The 27,290-nt window shown below is 35.0% G+C and overlaps 2 protein-coding genes across 5 annotated transcripts in view; one reads left to right on the top strand and one right to left on the bottom strand.

Moving 5' to 3' along the window:
- The window catches only part of LOC111050323 (hillarin), a 132,964-nt gene that overhangs the window by 66,021 nt on the left and 39,653 nt on the right, over positions 1–27,290 (bottom strand). The gene's annotated exons all lie outside the window — the stretch shown is intronic.
- The window catches only part of LOC111049946 (dystrophin), a 322,297-nt gene that overhangs the window by 290,083 nt on the left and 4,924 nt on the right, over positions 1–27,290 (top strand). For 2 of the 4 annotated variants that reach the window (XR_005570482.1, XR_005570483.1), the window contains exon 12: positions 3,025–3,094. The exons of the other annotated variants lie outside the window; for them this stretch is intronic. The gene's annotated coding sequence lies outside the window, so the exon portion shown is untranslated. The remainder of the gene's footprint in view (positions 1–3,024; positions 3,095–27,290) is intronic. 4 annotated transcript variants of the gene reach the window in all.

The raw sequence follows: 27,290 nt of genomic DNA, 5'->3' as shown, positions 1-27,290 counted from the left end.
CTTAATCTCACTTCGCCCATGAAATTGTAAGTGAAACTAGTTGTGGATTTGACTAAATCCCTAAATATCGTTGACAAATTCGCATAATGATGACATGGCTCTCCTGAATTCAACTCCTACTTCACTTTCCAAACTTCAATACGCTGCAAGATTATGGAAACTTTGTGATGAGAAGAGTTATGAAAATTCTCAATAAAGATGGAGTGATACAGGTGGACATAGCTTTTCATGTCTATGGTCTAAAATCAAACAAAGGTAGTAAACATATTAGAAGCAACAGAGTAAAAGAATCACTCCAATAATATGCTCTCCAAACCATCGAGACTTGATTTCTAAATCTGTGGCAGAGATTTATTTATGTGACATGCAAGAATCTATAAAGGATTAATCCATACGTTAGCTACGTGCAGGAATACATACATTCATTCATTCATTTGTGGATAAAATTACAAATCATATAAATATGTTTGGGAAAGAATAACAGGCATGGCCCAAAACTATTCGAATCCCAAATTTTGATACTGAATAGCTTATTACCATTTCAAAACAGTCTGAACGGGAATACCATAATGGATGAATCAATCAAAAGTTAGTGAAATATCATTATAATAATACTGTTCCTCAAAATATTATATTTCTTAAAAGTTCACGACAAACTGAAGATTCACGAAAGATTAACATTCTCATTCTAAACATAATCATTATGATAATGAATGAATGATGAATTCCATTTCCACCATGGAGAACTAAGAAATTCCACAAACATTTCATGGAAATTAACTGACCACTATATCAAGTAAGCGTGGCCAGTGTGTAATTGATAATTTAGCATGCTGCACATCACAATAAACTAATTTGAAATAAAACATGAACACATATAAATATTATCATTATTCAATCGTAATATATTTCTTGAAACCCAAGTTTCGTTTATTTCAAACAGTTATTTCTTAGTTTCCTTGCAGACTGAGATGAAGTTTGTAATTTTGACCATAATTTGTATATTATGATGAGAATTATCAATTATTGAGGCTTGAGAGTTGAAAAATCGTGTTCAGCGACCGAAAATACATAAGATAGCGTTCCTGAAATACATTATTTGAATGCATAGACTAGTAGGAGCGATGCGATAGACAGGCCATTACGCGCATTAATCATGAGGGAGGACCGCGCCGCAGCATAACAGTGCTACTTATCCCCCTCCCACCGCCGCATCTATGATCGTAACCCCCAAACTATATATATCATTGGATTCAGGAAGAAACGGCCTACAACGTTTATTGGGAGCCTTTTCCTCTAAGTCGGCTAATGACTTGAATATTCGAGAAATAACAAAAAGTCCATAATAAAAAAATACATTTTTCGAGATATTTTATTTTTTTACGGAAAAACTATGCGGTTTATAGCAAAAATGTACAGGACCACATTGAAAGCCAGTTATGTGTACATAATTTTGAGAAAAAATAAAAAGCTGTACTATGAATAGTAACTGCAGGACAGACGATTTTATAAGCGCGCGTTTTTTACAACTTACCCCCCTCCCCCCCAAGCTGTCGACCACCCTGGGACGTGACGACATCGAGTTTCATATACACTAAAGACCCCCTAACAATAATCCGAAGTCAAATTCTCTGCCTCTCTCATGTATGCTCAATGTAAGCCAGCGCCTGGACTAATTCAACGTTGGAGATGATGGATGTAAATCGATAACTTCTCAGATTTTTTCAATTACCAAGATGTTGAAAAACACGTGAAACTGCTCACCAATAATAAATCTGGAGTAAATTAATAAAAACAAATTCTCCCTAGTGAGAGAGAAGTGACCAACTATTGTGACATCTTAAATTTATTGAGACCATGAAATGAAATAAATCGAAGAAATAGAAGATATTATTATTGTCAAAGACCAGAAAGAATATCAAATGTACTGTTACCTGATAGCAATGAAGATTACTTATCAACAGCTGAGACTGAGATAAGAGCACCATTCTATACGGCATATTTTGGAAGAATTATTTATTGAAAATTATAATTTATTGCAAATAATTTGTAAATTGTTTGTAGTCAACCACAAAATTTAGAGGTTACAACTTTCTTTACATAAGTGAACAGCTGTTTTGAATGCAGTCAAGAAATTAGTTAAAGTACTACTTTACTACTGACCTTACGTTTGAAAAGATGATATAATTACTTCTAAAACCAATAATTATTGTAAAAAGGATGAGAGTCACAAAATAAAAAATATATTTATTATTGTTAAAATAATTTATTAGTGGAAATGTACAACATGTTAAATATTATAAAAGCAAGCAAGATCATGATACAAGCATTATCACTGATGAGAATAGTAATATCCATTTTTTGTTATTTATGATTGTAATAAGAATCTTTTGTATGAATTGTTAATATTATATGATAAATTATTATAGAATCAACCGCATGGACTGATGTAAAAATCTCTGTGACCCGTTCAGGCCAATCATAGGTCAGAGAAATAACACCAAAATAGGATGATATTCAAACATAATATTCTATTTTTTGTTATCAGCGACTAGAAAGGTCTTATCATATGTGGTAACACATTGTACTTTGTATAAGAGAAATATGAAGAAAATTTATTTACTAATAAAAGGCAGATAAGTTAAGTTTATTTATTGTAAAACAAGAACTATTCTCTTACTCCTCTCTGACGTAACGTATACCTCATACTACTTCTACCACTAGCAGAATTTCTATGCAAGAATTAAGTAAGACGGAACTGCTCAGCCAAAATTTTTGAGAAAAGAGACACTACTTCCCTTTTAATGCCTTCACCGTAAAGACCTTTATTTTGAAAAAGTTACCATTTTCTAGTGAGATTCTTGTTCATTCAATTTATGTATATTAATTGTTAGCCTACACTCAAGGCAATATTATTTGTTATATTTGTAAATTATTCTATCAATTGATGGCTTCCATAAATCTAATTTTTTATTGTTCATTTTTCAATTGGTGAAGGAAATAATTAATTTATAAAATCTCCAGGTGCTGAGACTGAAGTTTGGACGAGCCACCGATTATAAATTGATTTAAAGAAAATGCCAAGAAGGATCACGTGAGTTTTCTTTTTATCTTATGGGGCCCCACTCTTCACTTCGAAAAAGTACAGAAATTACTTCAATTTTACTTTGCTGAATAGTGATGGCCATGTCAAAAGTGCTGATAGTATAATCGTACTGAATTGGAATTGTAAATTTTTTATGGTCGTTTAACCCTCCTTATCTGCCTGAACCACGATCCTGATTAAGTTTCAAATATTGTAATATTTTTGGTTAAATCATTTACAATCTTAATTTATCTATAAGAATTTTCAAACTTTGTAAAAAGAACGTGCATGATAGCCAAGCATCATAGCACAAAGTCAATTAAGTCTGTCAACATTGAATTATTCAAAACCTGTCTATCAAATTCTGAAACTGCACTGTTTGTTAATTATTATTATTATTAATTAATTTCAAATTTAATACTCTATTTCCTGAGTTCGATTATTTCTTTAGCCCTCCAGATTTTGTGCTTGGCACGTTTATACTTGTTAGGTGCCGATCAAAGACAATCGTTGAAATAATTGATCCAAATCTGGATAAAGGAACAGATCTAAGTGGAAATATTGAGTGGGGTCAGATCGAGATCATATATTCTCTGCCCTTACCTGCTAATATATCAGCTTTTATCTGTGCCCTACTTCAACTTAGGAATAAATTTCCTACTACAGAGCAAAAGCAGCTGCAGTGATAAAATCACACAATAGAGCCTAGAACTCGAAAAGATTCTGCCCTCGAAATATCTTCTGAACGGTCTTTGGTTTATCAAACCTATCCTAGACCTTCAAAATTTATTAGAGGCACAATCCCGCAAATTATATACATCAAGGTTTTTGCTCGACCTGTTTGATTTTATATACTGTCTTCAACACAGGTAATAATTTAAGGTCACCGAATCTAGTGTCTAGCAATTGCTACACTACAACCTACACTTGCAAAAGAACATCTTTCTCACACAATCAGTCATTAAACAAATCAAGGGTGTGCAAGAGTTTATGCCTCCTGCGATTTGGACGATTGTATGAAATCTTGTACTGACTCTCTCAATCTGGTGTTCTATAGTGTTCATTCACACACTTTTAAGTTTGAGGTTATAACACCGAGGACTCAGTATAAGATTTTATATATGTGTGACGTCTTCATCTGGGGCATTGCTCAAATAAAGACAGAACCCCCCCACGAGCGTTACACTATAAAAATCATATTCAGATACAACTTCAGTGAGTTCTATAATTGATTCAGATTTTCAATGATTTTGCATATTGCAGAGTGTTATAAGTTTCGATTTTTCAATATATTTTTTTACTGCGGATGAAAGCCACATACACATAGGCTTTTTGCTTGTGCGTGGGTAATGAGAAGTGCAAGGGTGAATTATGAGATGATCAAACGTCAATGCCTATTCGATGGGATTCGGCGGGATTCGAACCCACCACCAGGTAGCACTAACAGACTGGAGGGTGCAACGCCTTAGTCAACTCAGCTATCTGGCTGGCTTATATATATATATATCAGATCAGACCCAACATAAAATAGCTATTTGTATATATCAAGAGTGTGAAATACAGCTTTTTGTCCCTGAGGGGAAATTTTGATGTCCGAGTCTTCGCCTCAGCCAAGTTCCATGAGGGAGAAAGAACATTTTTCACTCGAGAGATACACAAATTTTCTCCTCCACCTTCATTTATCAAAACTGCAAATGAAATAATGTTAATAACTTACGTGACCTGTAACAATATGTAACAACATAAACTAAAAAGTAATCAGTTCTGGTGGTTCTGGGACTTTGGCAGAGTTCATTGCCGACAGTGCTAGCGCTATCTGTCGGCAAAAGTTTTAACAATGAAGGGAGAATAATGAAGGGATTCAAAAGAATAACGGCCGACTCCAAGTTTCAGATTTTCTTAGCTGGTGAGAAATATCCATTGGCCAGTATTTTGAATAACATTAAATACTTGAAAACATATATATAACATATCATAAAAACATATATTTCATAAGTGTATCAAATATCTGGTTCAGTTCTTGAATTTAGTTGGCTCAATGACAACACTCAATATGCTTCCTCATCTGAGCCTTCCAACCTATTTCCAATGTAAGTTTTCAAAATAGAGTTGCTTCCCATGTTACTTTTACTCCGTTGGGAGTTTCTCTTACTTTTGGTCTCCAGGGAAAAAGTAAGTATTCCAATCTATGTTCCAGGGAGTAAAGTAAGTACTTTAGACAGTAAATGGAGGAAAAGTAGATTTATTGAATCCCATCAGACTACCAATTACTTGATATTGAAAGTGAGTTTGCGAATTTTAAAAACTAGGTAGTTTTAACAAGTAAGAATTATGTAAAAACTGGAGAACATTAGCATATACCTGCAGTTATTCTTTCTCACAGTACATAGGCTAGTATTCTGGAGAGAATGGTACTGCGAGACTAGTAAGTAGTTGTCTCCATTAATCTTGTGTAAAAGATAGGTTGTGGCTATAAAAATCTCTGAGGACAGGCTTTGGAATTGGCGTTTCTCTCTTGCTCATAAAAAAGATGCCGCACGCTTTGTGTGATTATAATTGTTGCCTTATTGCACAATGAATCGCACACAGATGGAATCGGTCAATAGAGGTGACCATTGACTCTGACCTACTGGCGACAAAGCTGGTCACATATTCCAATAATGTTTGCATTTTTCCCCGTAAAAGCAAAAACACCTCACCTACAGATTCCAACAGATCACTCTCACTAACCAGCAATGGATATGTCACCGTTTCATAACCGATGTGAAGTTGTTTCAATAGATACAGTACTTCGCTTTCACTGTGTTTCAACCTATTTTAAAATTCCAACCACATTCGACTTGTCTTAGCTTTGTTACAAGTCCCATTGATGGTTGTAGTTCGTTACTTGTTATAGTGAGATTTCAGATAGATTGTGTTACTCATGGGCAAGAATTGATTCCAGTACATTGTGTATCCAAAGTTGCATAGCTACCATTTTATAGATATATAAAATAGAATAGTCATTTCTAACATCCGACACACAAATAGAATTTCAGTATATCCAATAAAAATCGTCCTGAGAAGATCTATCAAGTTATACCTGTGTAATAAGGTGATAGCAGCTACAGAAAGTTCCCAAGTCATTATTGTTTGTAAATAACATAAAAAATCTATTTCTTGTTGAACTGATAACTTCTCCTATATGAAAGTAGAATCTTAATAAGAATGCTGCCGAATTTGATGAAATTGACGAATTTGATCAGTTCGTTATTGAGTACTGAATATTTCACTGAACATGTAAACAGTCTAGCATATATATATATATATATATCTGATGATGATTGAATCAATTCCAACACAAAATAAAACGGCATCTGGTCAATTTTAGGTAAGAGCTTCATATTCCATACGTCCTGTATAAAAACTACAGTTGTTTTCTACGAGCCGGAAGCAAACTTCAGAGTGGTGAGAAAAATAACGGTCGGATGCACATTTTTAATGTTGGTTGGCTCAATATTAGGAATTAGGGTCTGTTAGGTGTAGAGTGCTCCACCACTATAACTTCCACTTACTAGTTATACGTTCACTGTATAAGTAGTTATATATCTCTCGTTAATAGTATTCATTTACGAATACACTACTTTATAGCATCCCAGTGAGGCCTATAAATCTGACGGAGAAATCTTCAAATTGATAAGAATCAAATTTTTGAATGTTTGAATGTTCATTTGAATATTTGTGTTTTCCCAAGGGGTAATCTTCCAAAGTGGGTTTGAAATGGAATTCTACTATCATACATCCATTTTATGCATTCCATACAGTACCACAGTATTTCATTTTTGACGTTAGGCATGATAATAGAATATTTGAAATCGCGTTAACCACGAACTTATAAAAATAACTTGAAGTTATTTTTTTACAATATATATATAGTCTATTTTTCATATTAGTGAGAATCCAATATTTGAATGTTTATACAAATTGAAATTTATTCAAACCAATTCACAATATTTATAAATTGGAGGCAAAAAGATAACAAGTTCACACAGCTCAACAAGATGAAAATAATAAGGTAATAATTATCAAGTATCTAATAATATTATTAAACAATAATTTTAGACGAGAACTTAGAATATTTTATATCAGGACTAATATTTGTGAATTTGGATTAATAAATACTACTTGCTGAGAGTCCAATACTCTGCGTCTGCTAGCAGGAATATCTATTAATTTCCCAATTCATGAATAAATGGAAAATAGAAATAGAAGAGAGAAAGAAGAATCAGCAGAATCTCAAGATGAGAAGCAATATGCCTATGGAATGTATAATAAATGAAATTAAATGAAAATAAGTAGTGGAGTGTTCATACGTCTACCTATATTAAATTTCATGAATGAGGAGCAAAGGAAACTGCTCCGCATCTAGTGTTTATTGACTATTTCCACTGTATACATATAGACAACATAATTCTGAATTATCCACAGACTAGTGGCAGAAGGAGCAACCGGTTGACACAGATAGCCACAACCGGTTGACATGGGAGCCGCATGCCAACAGCAGTGCAACCAATTATATTTGGCTGCAGCCGGTAAGCAGCTAGCAGCTGGTTGGCCTGAGCCTGAGCCCCTTGCCGGCAGCTCCTAACCTATAACCGCCGCCGGTCATGGGTGAACGCGTGCGTGCGGCCGCTAACCAACATCACGTAATGGTCTCTTTATCACGTAACAGTGCTAGAGTCGGTGCTGATTAGAAGGAAAACTGGCAGATAAGCCGCCGCGGGGACAATGAACTTTTGTGGAAGCGCCGCTTGGCTGACCATCGAAAACAACTAGCGCCCAGGCCTGCCTGCACCACTGCATTTATGTATGGCACCATCTTTGATAACCAATGCTCGATGCTTGTAACAGAAGTCTGACATTGATAATGTAATGAGTTGGTGCATTTTCCTGGTTTTTATAGTAGCCACAACAAATAATATGAAGGTTCGATGATATGGATACGAGAAAAAGCTGGAAAGTATTTCTCTCAAGTTGTATCATTACAGTCTATCAATCAAATCAGCAAGCCAGAAAACACAATAACCAAAAATATGTTAGCTGATCAGTAAAATTTGTCCATCAGATTCAGCTAACCCCTGGACTATTTTCGACTACCTTATTATTTATTATCTTACTTTATAATTTTAGGTTTTAAGAATTTTTATTTGATACCTCCTCCTCATTCAAATTTGACGTACACGTTACGTACCTCCCCTGAAATAGCTATCCCAAACCATGGCATAAAAGATATTCTTGGTTTGCTATTTTCTCATTCAATTGATATGAAGGACATACAATTTTCTTCCATTTTATGATAGCCTACTTGTTTCCATTCATCTTCCGTCTTCGTTATTCAGCTTGGATGAACTGATAGAATGAACTGGACTGAAATTGTTTCCTGTGTTGAATATTGACATGAAAGAATATAATTAGTTATGTTGGAGATTTTGGCTTATCAGATAAATTTGGAGTGGAACCCATATAAAGAGGAGTGGAATTTATGATTTCCTCTAGCTGATTCCTGAATGCCTTGTTATGGAATCAGCTGGAGCCAGAACTCTAAGGAAAAGTGAGTTGGAATTGCTATTGGCTATTTTTGTGACTTGTCTTAAATGGAAAATCACTTAGCAGTTAGTAGATGGAACGTCGATCGGGAAAATGTTATCATATATTTTACATTTTTACACTCTAATATGAATGCCGGGGAATCAAATACTCCATATCATAGAATCTCATTAGAAGATCTTATGGAATGCAGCAAGCTTCATGTGATGAAAGTTCTGCTTTCCTCCAATTTCTATCGAGACTAATTAATCATGCGACAAGTCAGGATCGCTGTCTACTCGACGATAAAATAATATTGAACCAGTTCATCCAATTAGAAATTCAAATTTTTTAGAGATCTGCTCTTCTCCTCATCGAAGTTCCATAGTTGGTTACATTTCACCCGGTAAGAAGGATTCGGTCCAGCTGACTAAACTAGATTGAAAATCACTTCCGAGTCGACATTGGTAAAAGTCACTCACTTCACTTCTATTTAGAATTCATTTTACGACTGGATCATAACCTACATGAGATTTTGAAGCTTGTATTTTCCTGGTTTCCAACTTGTAGCCTGTAAAAGTGCGGCGGCATTCTATCCGGCAATGCTACTTAGGAGGGACAGTTCAATAAATCCAAATGGAATGTTTGATGCTATTAGTCAGTCTATTATACAACTCGCTTTCGTTTTCGAGGATCATTAATTCAATTTAAGAACAGTAGATTGAGTTTTGATAATTCAGATTACCATTCAGTAATTCAACAATTTAAGTATTGGGATTCTGTAACTATAAAAATGCGCTCTCTACCTGAGCTCTAACTCAAGTTAAACTAAACTTAAAAATATTATTAAAATACTGTAATGTAGGTATACATGGTGCTTGTACCCAATGTAATATAGTATAATGTAATTTACTATATGTTGCTCTTGCATCTCCCCCATTCCAGAGTTATTTTCTTCGTTTTAAACAACTTAACTCAATTCATTTATGACCAAATCATAATAGCCTAATCATTTATTGTGTGAGGGTTGTGAATGAGCGTCGATTTCATCAAAATTCGAATATGATTATCAATAATTTATTATGATCAATTATCAAAAGAAAAATTCCTCAATAATGTTATATTATATGTTCAGTTATCGCGATCATTTTTCTTTGAGATATAATATAAAAATATGGTAATAAGCAAAGAATATAATAGTGCACGGTTTTAGCAAAGAGAATAAGGCTAGTTTCACACTCATTCGGTTCGTTTCGTTTTCGGCAAATTCCGATAAGTGTGAAACGGTAATACGGTTTGAATTCGGTACCGAATAGAAACCGCATAGAACCGAAGGCCCCCTCGACACGAATAGCTTTCATCATATTGGAATTCGTTGCGAGGGAAACACGGAAAAACAGTCTTTTACACACGCTTGCCTTTTTACTTTCCTTGCCCTATTACCATAGGTAAGGAGAGTATTGCTTTCCGAAAAAAATAAGGTACCCCAATTTCTAAATTTCTATACGTTTCAAGGTCCCCTGAGTCCAAAAAAGTGGTTTTTGGGTATTGGTCTGTATGTGTGTGTGTGTGTGGTGTGTGTGTGTGTGTGTGGTGTGTGTGTGGTGTGTGTGTGTGTGTGTGTGTGTGGTGTGTGTGTGGTGTGTGTGTGTGTTGTGTGTGTGTGTGTGTGTGTATGTGCGTCTGTGTACACGATATCTCATCTCCCAATTAACGGAATGACTTGAAATTTGGAACGTAAGGTCCTTACAATATAAGGATCCGACGATCCGACACGAACAATTTCGATCGAATGCGATACAAGATGGCAGCTAAAATGGCGAAAATGTTGTCAAAAACAGAGTTTTTCGCGATTTTCTCGAAAACGGCTCCAAAGATTTTGATTAAAGTTATACCTGAAATAGTCATCGATAAGCTCTATCAACTGCCACAAGTCCCATATCTGTAAAACATTTCAGGAGCTCCGCCCCATTTATGCAAAGTTTGATTTTAAATTCTCAATTATCAGGCTTCAGATACAATTCAAACAAAAAATTTCAAATAGAGAAGGTTGAGCTTGAGAATCTCTACAATTAATGATCAGTATCATTTTCACCTAAAATTAAAAATAAGCTCGAAATTCGAGAAAATGTGATTATTCAATTGCAAACTGTTGGCAACTGTTGATTCTATTAAATGATTCACTATAAAGAGATTGCAGACCTCGTGGGTCTACAGCGTTATTGCCCTGTCACCAGCTGGATCAAATCTTTGAACAGTAGATTTGAGATGCGCGGAACACTAGCGTCAGGTGATCAATTTTCATAACGGCAAGAAAAGTTGTGTGAGAGCGCCACACCAGATTTTTTGTTTTTATTACTTTCCTTGCCCTATTACCATAGGTAAGGAAAGTATTGCTTTCCGAAAAAAATTAAGGTATCCTAATTTCTAAATTTCTATACGTTTCAAGGTCCCCTGAGTCCGAAAAAGTGGTTTTTGGGTATTGGTATGTGTGTGTGTGTGTGGTGTGTGTGTGTGTGTGTGTGTGTGTGTGGTGTGGTGTGTGTGTGTGTGTGTGTGTGTGTGTGTGTGTGTGTGTGTGTGTGTGTGGTGTGTGTGTGTGTGTGTGTGTGTGTGTGTGTGTGTGTGTGTGTGTATGTCTGCATGAGTGTATGTGCGTCTGTGTACACGATATCTCATCTCCCAGTTAACGGAATGACTTGAAATTTTGAACGTAAAGGTGCGTACAGATATACGCGCCGCGAACATGAGCAATTCACTTTTAATCAGCTGATTATATCTGTATTTTTACAGAAACGGAAAGATACAGATATAAAAAGCTTGGCATCAGCTGATTAAAAGTGAATTGCTCATGTTCGCGGCGCGTATATCTGTACGCACCTTATGGTTCTTACACTATAAGGATCCGACACGAACAATTTCGATCAAATGCAATCCAAGATGGCGGTAAAAATGGCGAAAATGTTGTCAAAAACAGGGTTTTTCGAGATTTTCTCGAAAACGACTCCAACGATTTTGATCAAATTCATACCTGAAATAGTCATTGATAAGCTCTATCAACTGCAACAAGTCCTATATCTGTAAAAATTTCAGGATCGTTGCCCCATCTATGCAAAGTTTGATTTTAGATTCTCAATTATCAGCCTTCATATACAATTTAAACAAAAAATTTCAAGTGGAAAAAGATTCAGCATGAAAATTTCTGCAATTAATTTCCAGTAACATTTCCACCTAAAATTGAAAATAAGGTTGAAATCCCAGAGAATGTGATTATTAAATTGCAAACTGTTGGCAACTGTTGGTTCTATTAAATCATTCATACGAAGAGATAGCAGACCTCGTGTGTTTCCATCGTTATTGACCTATCACCAGCTGTCTCACATCTTTGAATAGTAGACTTGAGATGCGCAAGTACACTAGCGTCAGGTGATCAATTTTCATAACGGCAAAGAAAGTTGTGTGAGTGCGCCACACCAGATTTTTCAACCTGATATCGTGATTATCTGTTCCAGAATTTGCCAAGTCAAAATCACATGGTCAATTCGTTTCTGTTAGTTTACAGGAACATTTTTTTCTCAATGAATAGTTTGCTGAAAAAATATGAAAGATATAAATTAAAACTCAGGGAGAATTTTTATTTTTTTCCACGAATATTACATTATTTCATCAATAGCAGAGAGAGAGAGAAGAGATGAAGTTTATATACCATGTGTCAAAACAAGGAACAAATATTCAATTTAAAATAATAATCTCTCTGAACATCCAAAATTTACATAATCAAAAATAAACTATTCAAATAATCAAAGACCTTAAAGAGATATAGACCCACAATGCCTATGCCTTCCCAGTGATAGCTCTTACTTGAAATTGAAGGCCGCCATTGGGGTATTTTAGCACGAGATATTATATATTATATATTTGTAATACTATAGATCACAAAGGCATTGGTATGTAATAATCTTATGGGTTGCCCCCTCAATGGCGGATTTCAATTCCAAGTACGACACTAGCGCTGCATGTGAGTCTATGCATCTTTAAGGTCTTTGAAAATAATTCACAATTTTTAATTAACTTTAAAATTTTGTTGTTCAAGAAATAACAATTCAACACCAGCTGTTATATTTAAATATACCAGCATGAACTGTGAAAATCTAAACACAGCTGTGTTTGAGAAGAAAATACCAAATAATTAGAACCGTACGAATTAAAACCTTACATGTATGAAAGCCTCTAAAGCCTCATTCGTTTTCGGTAACGAACCGAACCGAACCGAATGAAACCGAATGCGTGTGAAGCTAGCCTAAGGAGTAAAAATATAGCCTGGACATAGATTATAGCACTAAAGAAGTGCAATTCCTCAAATCGAGAAATAAAACCAGTCAGTGAAATAAATCACATTAAACCTATCAATTTCGCTCCTTCAGTCGGGGAACATAATATCGGCTGCTAGTAAGAGCGAAATGGCATCACTCGTGATGACGTCACGGACGTTCACTTTGTTACGTTCAATTTGTGAGTGCCCAAACACATTCTGACCGCTGGGAGCAAGTTGCAGATTCCCGTATACATACGTACATTTTTCATTTTCATATTTGTAACAATGAAAAATATCGGCATGATAATTAGTACCTAGCATGAAATAATATCATAATTGATAATTTGATTATTTAAAATTTAATTTGTCTCATCACAAGGACATCGGTTAGAGCTAATTTCCAAGTAGAAAGATGTTAGGAATGGAATTGAACTAGTATTGATGATCATGGATTAAAAATTGGATCATTTTTACAGTATATCGATTGTATAGAAAATATTTCACATGAATAATGTAATAATGAAATCTGGAATACCTTGATATTTGCTTGAAGTGCTGCAAAACCAACGAGTTAATTCAAACTTCATTGTGTTTAATAGTGACAGCCACATTAGATTTCGATCAGTGATGAGGATCTGGAAAATCCATATTTAATTGTGTGAACATATTATTTCACACAATTATTGTATTCCTATTGAGTTCATCTTGAGGAAATACGTAGTAGAATAGATCTCTTCTTTGAAAAATGTTAATTACAGTAAGCTCATTAGAACTATTACTTTGGACTTGACTAGTTCCATTTATGTGTAAGTCAATCACTTGATGTATCGACTACGAGACCTTCAGAAGAATCTATACGCTCTCTATGTATATTAGAATATTAATCGTTTCAACCTTGTTCATGCAAGAACTGAAATGTATGTCATTGTTTTGGAAATCACTCTAATTGGAACTAAAAGTTTTATAATCATTCTCCTGAAACGTGGGAAAATTTTGAATAGATTTAACTCTTCGATATCGTATCCTACATAAATTGAATCTAAGTTATACCTGAGTGAACGGTTTGTTTAAATCAGTATGAAATTCTACATAAATTATATTTAACGAGAAATAATAAACTAGATTTGTTACTAATGAAAAGCACAAGAGACCTGTCACTTGATAACTCAGATACATTATATTATGATGGACCTCTGGAAGGTCAAATGTTTTTTTAAGATTACTTGTATTTGTCATTTAGTGTAGAGGATTATAAGAGGCCAGGGAATGGTCTCTCATGCATTTTAAAGTAAGCCATCACGAGAGTGTTTGAAATACTGAAATGGAACAAATAATTGAGATGGAATAGAGTACAATTTGTTTCCAATAAATTACAATATTATCCACAATTTTATCATCTTGCAATGTGTTCATATTAACATAAATTTATGAATCGAACAAGAACTTTCGCTTTCATCTTTCATCTTTCGTAGCACTTGAATAGAAACCTAGAGAATATTGAAACACAAAACACCTAAGTTATCAAGTACCCTTTTATTTAATCAATCTTTTAATGAGTTTCAATAATTTCAGTAGCCCTAAAAGGGAAAGAGCGTTCCAAGAAAACATTTTACTATTATTTAAATTTACTTTAGTAAATTTGAATTCCTCTATTAATTTATTATTGAGATGATCATTTCAATTCAGACGATATAAGATATAAGATTACATACAACTAGTTTTGCAAAAAGTATAAAAAATCGATTCTTTAATGAAGTTCTCGATTTTCCGAGACTATTTTTGTTCTCTCACAAGACGACAAATTGAACAAACCTACTGCCATCACAAAATTGATGATTTCTGGGAGCGTCTCCTGCTCCCAGAATCTAATTAATCGAAACGAACAGTTTTTGATATTTTTCCATTACTGTACACGTGTGACCTTGATTGGTTGCTGCTTTTGAAGCCCACGGCTGTTGGGCAACAGTTGTTGTCAGCTGTTGTGGGTTGAAGGATGGTCATGGGCGGTCGGCAAACGCATTCGCATCTACAAAAACGTGTGAGAGAATGCTCGGAGCTTTTATTCGTACGATTGATTTGAAAAACATGTTACAACGGAAATAATCAATCTATAAACAAATAACAATATCTACAAAAAGTGGGCTTGTGAAATGACCCTACTACAATCTTTTAAATGTCTTCCCCATCAAAGATAAGAATGGAGATCTTACCACAGATAATACTCGTAGATTTACAAAGAAATTGTTTCTTATCTGTGGTATTACCATTTGAGTACAATACCAGTGAAATGTATATTATGTATTATAAGTACTAGTGGAATAATATAGGTCCACTGAAATCCTAAGAATGGTTTCCAAAACGAATCTTGGAGTGGGGTCCAAACATATAAAAAACAAGTGTCGACATGACTATTGACGATCTAATGGGGGCTGGAGCTGGAGCTGAATACAATGCTGGGGAGGGGGTGTCATTAGACTAGGGAGGATTGGCAACCCTGAAAATTATACTCATTTACAAAGTCAATATTCTGAATCCGACTTGAACACCAACAACTAGCTTCTTGTGGTTTGTATTTCATAAAAAAATATTCTTAAGTAAATGAGTACTTGAAAGATTGGACACTACTTTGAAGTTTCTTCACTTATACTATATTTTTAAGTTTCGAAAAATATTATTATTATTATTCATAGATTTGAAATAGTCGAATCTATATCTTTATCTGATAATTTAGTCAGGATCACCGATTTGTCGTTTCGGAGTTCTCTGATAATACAACAATGAATAATCTCTGGTAATACAACAATGAGTCCCAATCAACCGCAAAATAGGTTAATTTACAACTGTCTCGCTCTAAAGGCTTTCCATGAGTAATCCAAGGACTATTGGCTATGCATCTTCATTGTGAAATGCTGATGTAAAAACCACTACTGAGATCAAGTTGATGTCTTGTTTATTGCCTGAGGCAGAGAAGATCATCCTATCAAATTCCTTCCTGTCGGCTGCTCCCCAAGAATAAAACCAGAAACAATGCACAAATCTCTGTAAGGAACAATTTTAAACCTACTCTGTTCCACTGAGGAAGCAATTTTGCAGCTTTCTCTTCTGCCGATTTGCGCTAATGAGCTATCATTTTCCTTACAATATTAATTCGACGATGACGATGCTGAAAATCGGAAACAATCAACAAGACCAATTTTACAAGGCTCCGCTGCAATTGATATTTATTTTCGTATACCACAGTACATGCCAAATATAAGAAGTATCACTTTTACTGCCTTGTGATTCTCTCTGGAAATAATAGAGATACATGATTGAAGGTTGAATCAATCCCTAAATTCTTTCCTCTTTCTTTCACTTGAGCTTTTTAATCACAATGAGGATGGGACACATTCGTTAATTTCCTCATGCACCTTACGTCAACTTTCAGCAAAATCATATTGGCCTCTTTTCTTATTACTCATCCTTTCACTTGAACCTAGTTATGCAATCAGAATCAAGTATGACATAACTCTTACAGCAATGCTACTTAATAAGTCGATGATTCAATATTATCATTCTCTCATAGAACTGTTTAGGCTTACTACTGTAGTATCGATTCACACTTATTTTGAGCCAGAATTCTGGAATTGAATTGGATAATAGGAAAGAAGTCTCAGTTGGAATAGAATATGGAATATATTATGTTGAAATCTTGAATTTGATACATTTATTATGAATAACAAAATATAGGTTTCGGCAATTGCGAACCTATATTCGTGATTCGTGGGGGATGAGCAACGTTATCCTTCCTTCCTCAACGTTATCATAGTGAATCGGACTCAAGCATTAGTAAAAACAAAAGTTCACTTGAAATGAGAGATGTCAATCTTATCTGATCACATATAAAATTAATTTAAGATAGAAATTGGATATTGTGTACGAGATTTGATTCTATTCGAGATTATATATTCAAAGAATATGGGATCTCCCACATAAATAGCCAATAACCAATAAATTTACCTCTACTTTCTATTCGCCTTAGAATCTAAGGCCCGTATGCTCAATAATGTTATTTATTTATTTATATACAAATACAATACAGGTAAAAACAACTATGATCCTAGTTTAAACCATCAACTCACTCAATTTGAAGTGGATTATGATGAAAGCTTGATTTGAATTAATAAAAATTTGGTTTAATCTGATATTGAGCATAAGGGTGTCAGTAGGCTAAGTTTTGCAACCAGCTCTTGAAAAACTCTCTTGAATCTGAAACCTCTAGAAACATCGACACAATAGACTCGAACTGTCCTGTCATTACTAACAAATATGATTCAATAGACAACCTTCTCGAGACAAAACGTTGAAATATAAAAATGCATTCACGAACAAAATGAATCTACGAAACTTCATTCCAGCCTTATTCATAACTCGGAATCTTTAACGAATAATCATTTGCATTGTCAAACTATCTTGCACAAAATAACGTGAATCTGTATTTTGGTCTTGAACTGGAATTGAGGAGGTGGAGTCGAAAGTGTACGGAATAATGTTGGGCTATTTATGGTGCGAAGGACGAGTCAAAGGACTGATGTGTGAGCATTGCGACTCTGACAGAGCAGAGTGTGAGTGGACGTGGGAGCCGAGCCGGTGCCTGTATCCATGCTGCATCCCACATTATCAGGCCGACTGAACCCATGCTAGCTAGCTAGCGTCGTCCTTGATTAGGTGAAGCGAAAACGCCCATCTATCGCAGCTGTATAATATGTAAACAAGCCGTACTTATGTCGTTGCCAATCGTACTTCCTCCACCGTTCGCCCCTTACTAATGGTCTTCCGTCGGCCTCCATTCAAAATTTTGGTGTTGAATGTTTGTGAAATTGTTTGTATTCAGCTGGGTACACATATCTGGACTATAATAATGAAAAATCCACTGAGATTTCAAACTTAGATGAAACTGTTAAGAATGGAAGATGTAATGTTAAGCATATTTTGTATTTATAATATTATCAGCTACCCTAAAGAATTGAGTTTCTTATATCAATTGAAAGTATCGGGGCACCAAGCTTCGCTCGTCATTTTTACTTTCCTTGCCCTATTACCATAGGTAAGGAAAGTATTGCTTTCCGAAAAAATTAAGGTACCCCAATTTCCAAATTTCTATACGTTTCAAGGTCCCCTGAGTCCAAAAAAGTGGTTTTTGGGTATTGGTCTGTATGTGTGTGTGTGTGAATGTGTGTGTGTATGTGTGTGTGTGTGTGTGTGTGTTTGTGTGTGTGTGTGTGTATGAGTGTATGTGCGTCTGTGTACACGATATCTCATCTCCCAATTTGTTAATTGAAATTTGGAACTTAAGGTCCTTAAACTATAAGGATCCGACACGAACAATTTCGATCAAATGCAATTCAAGATGGCTGCTAAAATGGCGAAAATGTTGTCTCCAACGATTTTGATCAAATGTATACCTAAAATTGATAAGTTCTATCAACTGCCACAAGAGTCTCATATCTGTAAAAAATCCAGGAGCGCCACCCCATCTATGCAAAGTTTGATTTTAGATCTCCAATTATCAGGCTTCAGATACAATTTAAACAAAAAAATTCAAATGGAAAAGATTGAGCATGAAAATCTCTACAATTAATGTTCAGTAACATTTTCACCTAAAATTGAAAATAAGCTCTAAATTCGAGAAAATGTGATTATTCAATTGTAAATTATTGTTTATTCTATCAATTCATTCACTATGAAGAGATATCAGACATCTTGTGTCTCCAGCGCTATTGCCCTGTCACCAGCTGGCTCAAATCTTTGAATAGTAGACTTGAGATGCGCGTGAACACTAGCGTCAGGTGATCAATTTTCATAACGATAAGGAAAGTTGAGTGAGTGCGCCACACCAGATTTTTATTCATTGATAAACAGGACACTGTTTTATCAATTCTCTAAAATGATCGTGTTTATATTTCACAGCTGGCTATACGTCATCTTATGAATTTCGGGGATATGATATTTTGATTTTTCACATACTCACTCGCTCACTCACTTTTTTACTGTCCACAGACGAAAGTCTCAGCTGTTTCAGCCAAGGATGAATTATCCTTTTAATATCGTTCAGCAAGTTTTCCCAAGGATGATACCTAGTGCAATCGAATTTTGATATCATAAACCTACTATGTTCCAAATTTCGTGAAAATCGTAAGAGCCGTTTTCGAGATCCGTTGAACATAGATAACCAGATATAAAAATAGCCAGATGTATACAGAAATTGCTCGCTTGATATAATAGGATAAACATTCACTTGAGAACACATTCGCTTAAGAGCGAATTATAATTCATCATAAATGAATGTTTTTTTTATCTCATTAATGATCTATGGGGGCACCACTTCTACTCTCCAACCTTGAATAAAAGCAGTGTGTTGTCGAAACCTTTTTTATACTTGAAGTTATTATTGTATGTAAATGATGAAAAATTTGTAAGTTGGCGTCGTCTTCATATTTGAAGGATTGAGATGGTAGGACATTTGTAACAGAGGTCAACAGAGTGTCGTCTTCCGTTATGTTTGTACATTTGTGAATCCATTTCTAGAATCTTCTTGTACAAAATGAATGAAAACCGATCGATGAGAACCATCTCCACCATTCAGGAGGATAGAAAAGTGTTATTTGAAGGTTCCATTCGAATTTGTACTACAACTAGTAGAAGATTTGAAGCAAGAGGTCAATCAAAATTTTGATTCAATTCCAAATTTAAGAGTAGAATACCAGTGTATAGTATAATTTCATGAGCACAAAAGTATAATAAGGAGCATATTGCAAGAATATAGTATTATATGTAACAGGGAGCAGATAAAAACAAATTAGGGTTGAAAAAATTAGCAATAGAGTATTTATATGAAAGTGCGGTTATGAGCACTATGCGATTTCGATCTGATTGTATCCTGATACGAGTGTTTTCAGCGATAGTCAGGTTGTGCGACAGTTCAGCAAATAACAGCGCATTGTTTGAAAATTGAAAACTAATTATTACGTTTTTTGGCCTTGGCATGAGTTTGACAGAACTATCATTCGTATGAGGAGTCCTAAATTACAGTATTGTACATGTTTTATAATCCCACGAATATAAAGAATTAGCAAAACTTCTCTTCCATAAGGTTAGGCTCAATATTAAAATAAGTGGGATGCATTTTTGGCCTTGACATTGGGTTGTGTGAATTTCCGCTATTTGTTCTTTTTTTAATCTTTCTTTGAATTGCACACAAACAGGAAGAAATTAAATTGACCAAGAAATATTAACTATAAGTTCCATTCTACATATTTATTACTTTGTGTAAAAGGAATAGAAGAAGAGTGAGGAATTTTGATATTTTATGATAATGTGAATCAGCGATTCAGGCTAAGCATTTCGGATGAGAAGTCTATGTTATTGTCCTGTCAGTCGTTTAGAGAGCCGGTCCTTGACGTTACATTTCAATGACACTAATTACAATAATTCGATGCCTGTGTTTCGTGTTGTCTATTCGGCCCCGGAGCATTTAGAAATGACATTCAGCGTTCGACCAACTAACCGAGTACTCCATTTATTTCTCATTAAGACCAGTCTAGGTCAACGTGGAAACAGATAGGCCAGTCGCACCTGATCTGAAGACCAGTGACAATGGACAAAAAGTCTCATCAAGCCGTCACTAATTCCATCGTTGCAATGAACGGGATCGAACCATTCATCGGTTTGATCGTATTATTACACACTTTTCATTAAACCAGCTTCAACAATACTACTCTTTCACATTTTGATTCTTGTGAGTAGCCTACAAAATGTTGATGTGTTTCAATTCTGATTGATTGATTTTCACGATCCGTTTGTTATGATGCCGTTCATCAAGTGTACCGGTATTGTCAAGATATTTCAATAGTAGAAATCATACTCTTTTGATAAGAATCAGGATGATGATCCTTTAAAAGATAAAAACTACAACAAAACATTGATCCTTCACTTCCTTCCTTCCAATCAAACTTTATTTCCTTTAGATACGAAGTGATCTCAATTTTAAAACTTCTTAGTATTCTAGTATTCTTCTAATGTATGTTAGAGTTATCGCTATAATATAATATTAATACTGTACTACTAAACCTTTGTAACACTTGGTATCTTATTATACTTGGTCATCCACTCATCGAATTAAACACAACCATGATATATTACAGAACATGCAAGAGATAATAAAAATGTATGACAAATCATAAAAATTCTTATCTTCAAGTTGTCTATAACGGTGCTTGAACTTGAGCTTATTATAGTTGTTGAGTTCTGATTCAAATCCATTATTATAATTCCACTTAATTGTTAACAGCATTTATACAACCTAACAGTAGCTACATGAATGTATATTGGATGAAAGTCACAAATCATTTAACAATTTATGCTCTTCTGTTAACACAAAGATACAATAATAGTTTTTTTTTGTTTGTCATGGAGATTCACATTCTATGAATTGGAGAGTTTCATAATCTCTCATATCAAAGCAGCAATTAGACTTATATCTTCAAGCCGGTATTATGTTCCTATTATTTCCTTCTGATAACAGGATCATAATTTGTTACAGAGACATTACCGTCCGGAATGTAAATTATGTTTGATCACAAAATTTGTTTTGATTTGAAATAAGACTATTGTAAGTCTAATTCAATAAAATTGAGCTATCCGAGAACTTGTGTATTTGAATAAGATGGTTAAGAACCATCAAAATCATCGATGATTTTTGAACTTCCACATTACCTATTATATTTACTCACGCGTTACACCTCTTCTTCTCCAAGCATGGCTCACTTACCTGGAAAACAAAACGAAATAATATTACTATGAATTTTTAGAAAAATCTTCTTATGTAGAGAAAAAACTATGTAAAATCCAAGCTCGACACCTATTTCTATCTAGACTATATTATTTTCTATCTATTGACTGCTACTGATATATTACTTTTCATTAATTTTATTCAATGTTACCCAACATTCTGATACGCCTACTTCTAAACTCAACCAATGAAAAAGTCAAATAATTTTCCGAAGTGGTGCCCACCTCCAGTCAAGTCTAATGACGCATCCTCCCTCCCTAAATATCCCAAATTTTATTACCAGTCCTCCCAAAAATGGCATCCTCGCAAAAAAACATCAGTCGAACAACTTGGGGCCCTAAGAGTTTCGAGGAGTCAACCTGCATACTAGCCCACCCCCTTCCACCTTGTGGGCCCCCTGGGTCTCCGAGATAAGTTTGCCAAGCATCTGTGCTCACACCTCAAAACTTTCTTGAGAAAGTGACACATTCCTCATTGGTCGTAACGGAGTCTTGAAAAGTGAATGTAAATACATTACTTCTTTAATTGGGCTCTGATTGGAATATTATTGTTCATTGATGATTTGGGCTGTGGGCTGTCTCTTTTGAATGTGAATAGATATTAGATATCATTGGATGGAGAGCCGTTAATGCCGCTGTGCCGGCGGCATCCTAATACAGGTTTCTCTAATCAATCATCTCCTGATTACTTCCTTGTTGTCACTAAACATATTTTTAGAACTGTCAGCATTGGTTGAATGCTATGCATTGATCTTATTTTGCTGATAGTATGAAGTGAATCTTACTGTATGAGATTTCAATACGGAGACCTCTGATGTATTACGCAGTGTTCTTCGAGTACAAGTACAGTAATATTGTAGTTGACAAGTAGAGACTTATTAATGGATATTTTTATTGACATTCTCTCATAACTTATTTTTCTCAATCTTTCTATCCATCAACAATCACTATAAAAAACAATTCAATATCAGCACAATCCCATTTTTTTAGAAAATCAATTGACAATATGGAAATGGAAATATTTAGTTCCTCGTGTGATTCGAGGATTTAATATCGAGTATGGATTTGAATAATACTTAATCTCAGCATGGATCATACATTATTTTTGATAAAATTATTCTGTCCACTTTTTCATCTACTGTTTTGATTAACACCATGCCTATGTGATATGTTCATTTTATATTAAATATTATTCAACGAATTCTAATGATACTATTGATAAAGTGGGTTGGGCCATCTTGAATTTATTTTTCTATCACTTTACTCTCAGTAGTGTTGTTGAGAATAGAAGATATTTCCTTCATTTTTGGTGATTCTGTTTTTTATCTTTTCCTCACGATACGTTTTCATGCAATGTGATTCATGAAAACCCCGGAGTTCATGGCTAACATTGCTAACAAGCAGAACTTTATTACGTTCGAGAAAGTGTTGTCAGCTCCCTAAGGGAATATTATTATTCTCAATTATCACTGCGGGAGCACATTAATTTTCATGGCCAAATAGTAATTATTCCCTTTGAAGACTTATAGAGAAATTTTTACGGAGGGTGAACGAAAGTTCGTAGAACGTGAGAGGCTCAGCCTCTGTTTTACTCGTCTGTGGAATCTGCCTGGAGCTGAATGAAGCTCCCAGCCGTCTGCGCACTCGCACCCAGTGAGGATTACATTCTATCCTCACTGCTCGCACCTCACACCCAGTCACCTGACAATTTGTTAGCACTAATTTGAAAGCATTTTTCGAGTTTCTCCACTGATAGGTGTGGTTGGCACTGTTAACTTGGGCTTAGCTGCAAATTTATAGCTGCAAGACTGGAGTCCGCAGAACTACGGAACTAGAATAACTCTTCAACTTTTACTCTGGGATACACCCTTAGAGACCATGAAAACTGCAAATAATAGTCTAGGTCCGTGATAAGTTCAACTGGTTGGTGGAATTGGGAAAGAGTATCAGGATAATAATTTAGTATTTTCAGTTCATCTATTGTAATCAAATTTGATTCTAACAGCCTCAGCGTTAGCCCATGTTCAATATTATTACAAGATTTCTAGAATATTTCCCCGTTCGTGACCTGTACAGTGATTTAGCTCTCGATTTAACATACCAAAGTTTGTGGGTAAAATACCATAGTAAGAGCACCAAACTTGTAAAGTGGAATTGAGAGTAAAATTGAGGCTAGCTAGATGTTAAAAGCAACTTGAAGTTTTTGAGAGTAGAAATTAAAAGAAATTAATGGAATTGTATTCATCTATAGTTTTATATACATGTTTTCAACATGCTGGCTGTTCTACCTTCGAAAGTTAGTGGTGCAGTTTTGAGTAAACTTAATTCTATTCAAGCTCCACCACCTGAGGATGAACCAAACCTGAGCCTGGGAAGAAAAAATAATTCAAATATTTTTCCACTGTAAATTCTAGTTTGAATAAACATTATAAAGAGGACAAGTAGTGTAGCATCTATGAAAGAGGGCCATCTCTTCTATACCCATCTAGCACAAACATATGATGTTGAACGAATATAAATTCAAATAAGATCATTTCTATTAGGTAAATTAAGATGGTAATGAGGAACTAAGAAAAGAACAGTAAGATAACATTCATGAAAACTAGTAATTCTGTGAACAGTAGACCTCACGCAGTATTCTCATCCACAAGTACCAGATGTCAACTGTTTTAAATGTTAACAAACTCAGTTCACGTTTGAATTTGTATTTCATATGATATAATTCATTCAGTTCCGTGATGATCTTTCTATCTGATGAAGATATTAATTTTTTAGAATCAAAAATATGATAATTTCTCCAGCATTATTTAGTTCATTTGTTTATTTTTATTCACCTATTAAATTAGTTTTTTTCGAATGTGAGAATATTGATACTGATGGGCACGCATAATAATACCATGACTGCAAAACAAAATATTGAAACCAAAGACCTCAAAGCTGCGATTAGACGAAATTTATTTGAAAAAATGTCATTAACTCAATCCTTTTAGATTATATTAGATTATATTAGATCACTTATCATACACATGATGAACATATGTGTTTGTCAACTTCCGTTCAATCTAATAGAATCTATAAGGATAAAGTTATAACCATTTTGTTAATAACTTTGGTGTAAACCCAGCTTAAGATGCATACCTCTTAATGTATTTGATTGAAACTATAGACCTTATACAAATACAGTAATAGACTGGCTTCTCCACACATCTGTGTAATCACTTGTCAGCTGATTTATGATTAATAATTCTATAGTCAGATTTTTACTTCCTTCCCTATTACCATAGGTAAGGAAAGTATTGCTTTCCGAAAAAAATTAAGGTACCCGAATTTCTAAATTTCTATACGTTTTGAGTCCGAAAAAGTGGTTTTTGGGTATTGGTCTGTATGTATGTATGTATGTATGTATGTATGTATGTATGTATGTGTGTGTGTGTGTGGTGTGGTGTGTGTGTGTGTGTATGAGCGTCTGTGTACACGATATCTCATCTCCCAATAAACGGAATGACTTGAAATTTGGAACTTAAGGTCCTTCACTATAAGGATCCGACACGAACAATTTCGATCAAATGCAATTCAAGATGGCGGCTAAAATGGCGAAAATGTTGTAAAAAACAGGGTTTTTCGTGATTTTTTTTGGAGACGGCTCCAACGATTTTGATCAAATTCATACCTAAAATAGTCATCGATAAGCTCTATCAACTGCCACAAGTCCCATATCTGTAGAAAATTTCAGGAACACCGCCCCATCTATGCAAAGTTTGATTTTAAATTCTCGATTATCAGGCTTCAGATACAATCTAAACAAAAAATTTCAAATGGAGAAGATTGAGCTTGAGAATCTCTACAATTAATGATCACTAACATTTTCACCTAAAATTAAAAATAAGCTCGAAATTCGAGAAAATGTGATTATTCAATTGCAAACTGTTGGCAACTGTTGATTCTATTAAATGATTCACTATGAAGAGATTGCAGACCTCGTGGGTCTCCAGCGTTATTGCCCTGTCACCAGCTGGATCAAATCTTTGAACAGTAGATTTGAGATGCGCGGAACACTAGCGTCAGGTGATCAATTTTCATAACGGCAAGAAAGTGTGTGAGAGCGCCACACCAGATTTTTGTTTTTATTACTTCCTTGCCCTATCACCATAGGTAAGGAAAGTATTGCTTTCCGAAAAAAATTAAGGTACCCTAGTTTCTAAATTTCTATACGTTTTGAGTCGAAAAAGTGGTTTTTGGGTATTGGTCTGTATGTATGTATGTGTGTGTGTGTGTGGTGTGTGTGTGTGTGTGTGTGGTGTGTGTGTGTGTGGTGTGTGTGTTGTGTGTGTGTGTGTGGTGTGTGTGTGTGGTTGTGTGTGTGTGTGTGTGTGTGTGTGTGTGGTGTGTGTGTGTGTGGTGTGTGTGGTGTGTGTGTGTGGTGTGTGTGTGTGTGTGGTGTGTGTGTGTGTGTGTGTGTGTGTGTGTGTGTGTGTGTGTGGTGTGTGGTGTGTGTGTGTGTGTTGTGTGTGTGTGTGGTGTGGTGTGTGTGTGTGTGGTGTGTGTTGTGTGTGTGTGTGGTGTGTGTGTGTGTGGGTGTGTGTGATTCATGAAAACCCCGGAGTTCATGGCTAACATTGCTAACAAGCAGAACTTTATTACGTTCGAGAAAGTGTTGTCAGCTCCCTAAGGGAATATTATTATTCTCAATTATCACTGCGGGAGCACATTAATTTTCATGGCCAAATAGTAATTATTCCCTTTGAAGACTTATAGAGAAATTTTTTCGGAGGGTGAACGAAAGTTCGTAGAACGTGAGAGGCTCAGCCTCTGTTTTACTCGTCTGTGGAATCTGCCTGGAGCTGAATGAAGCTCCCAGCCGTCTGCGCACTCGCACCCAGTGAGGATTACATTCTATCCTCACTGCTCGCACCTCACACCCAGTCACCTGACAATTTGTTAGCACTAATTTGAAAGCATTTTTCGAGTTTCTCCACTGATAGGTGTGGTTGGCACTGTTAACTTGGGCTTAGCTGCAAATTTATAGCTGCAAGACTGGAGTCCGCAGAACTACGGAACTAGAATAACTCTTCAACTTTTACTCTGGGATACACCCTTAGAGACCATGAAAACTGCAAATAATAGTCTAGGTCCGTGATAAGTTCAACTGGTTGGTGGAATTGGGAAAGAGTATCAGGATAATAATTTAGTATTTTCAGTTCATCTATTGTAATCAAATTTGATTCTAACAGCCTCAGCGTTAGCCCATGTTCAATTATTACAAGATTTCTAGAATATTTCCCCGTTCGTGACCTGTACAGTGATTTAGCTCTCGATTTAACATACCAAAGTTTGTGGGTAAAATACCATAGTAAGAGCACCAAACTTGTAAAGTGGAATTGAGAGTAAAATTGAGGCTAGCTAGATGTTAAAAGCAACTTGAAGTTTTTGAGAGTAGAAATTAAAAGAAATTAATGGAATTGTATTCATCTATAGTTTTATATACATGTTTTCAAC

This window comes from Nilaparvata lugens, chromosome 2 (genome assembly GCF_014356525.2).
Source record: "Nilaparvata lugens isolate BPH chromosome 2, ASM1435652v1, whole genome shotgun sequence".
In the NCBI taxonomy this organism is placed as follows: Eukaryota; Metazoa; Arthropoda; class Insecta; order Hemiptera; family Delphacidae; genus Nilaparvata; species Nilaparvata lugens.
The sequence above is the reverse complement of the archived record's forward strand: the minus strand, read 5'-3'. Positions and strand labels throughout refer to the sequence as shown.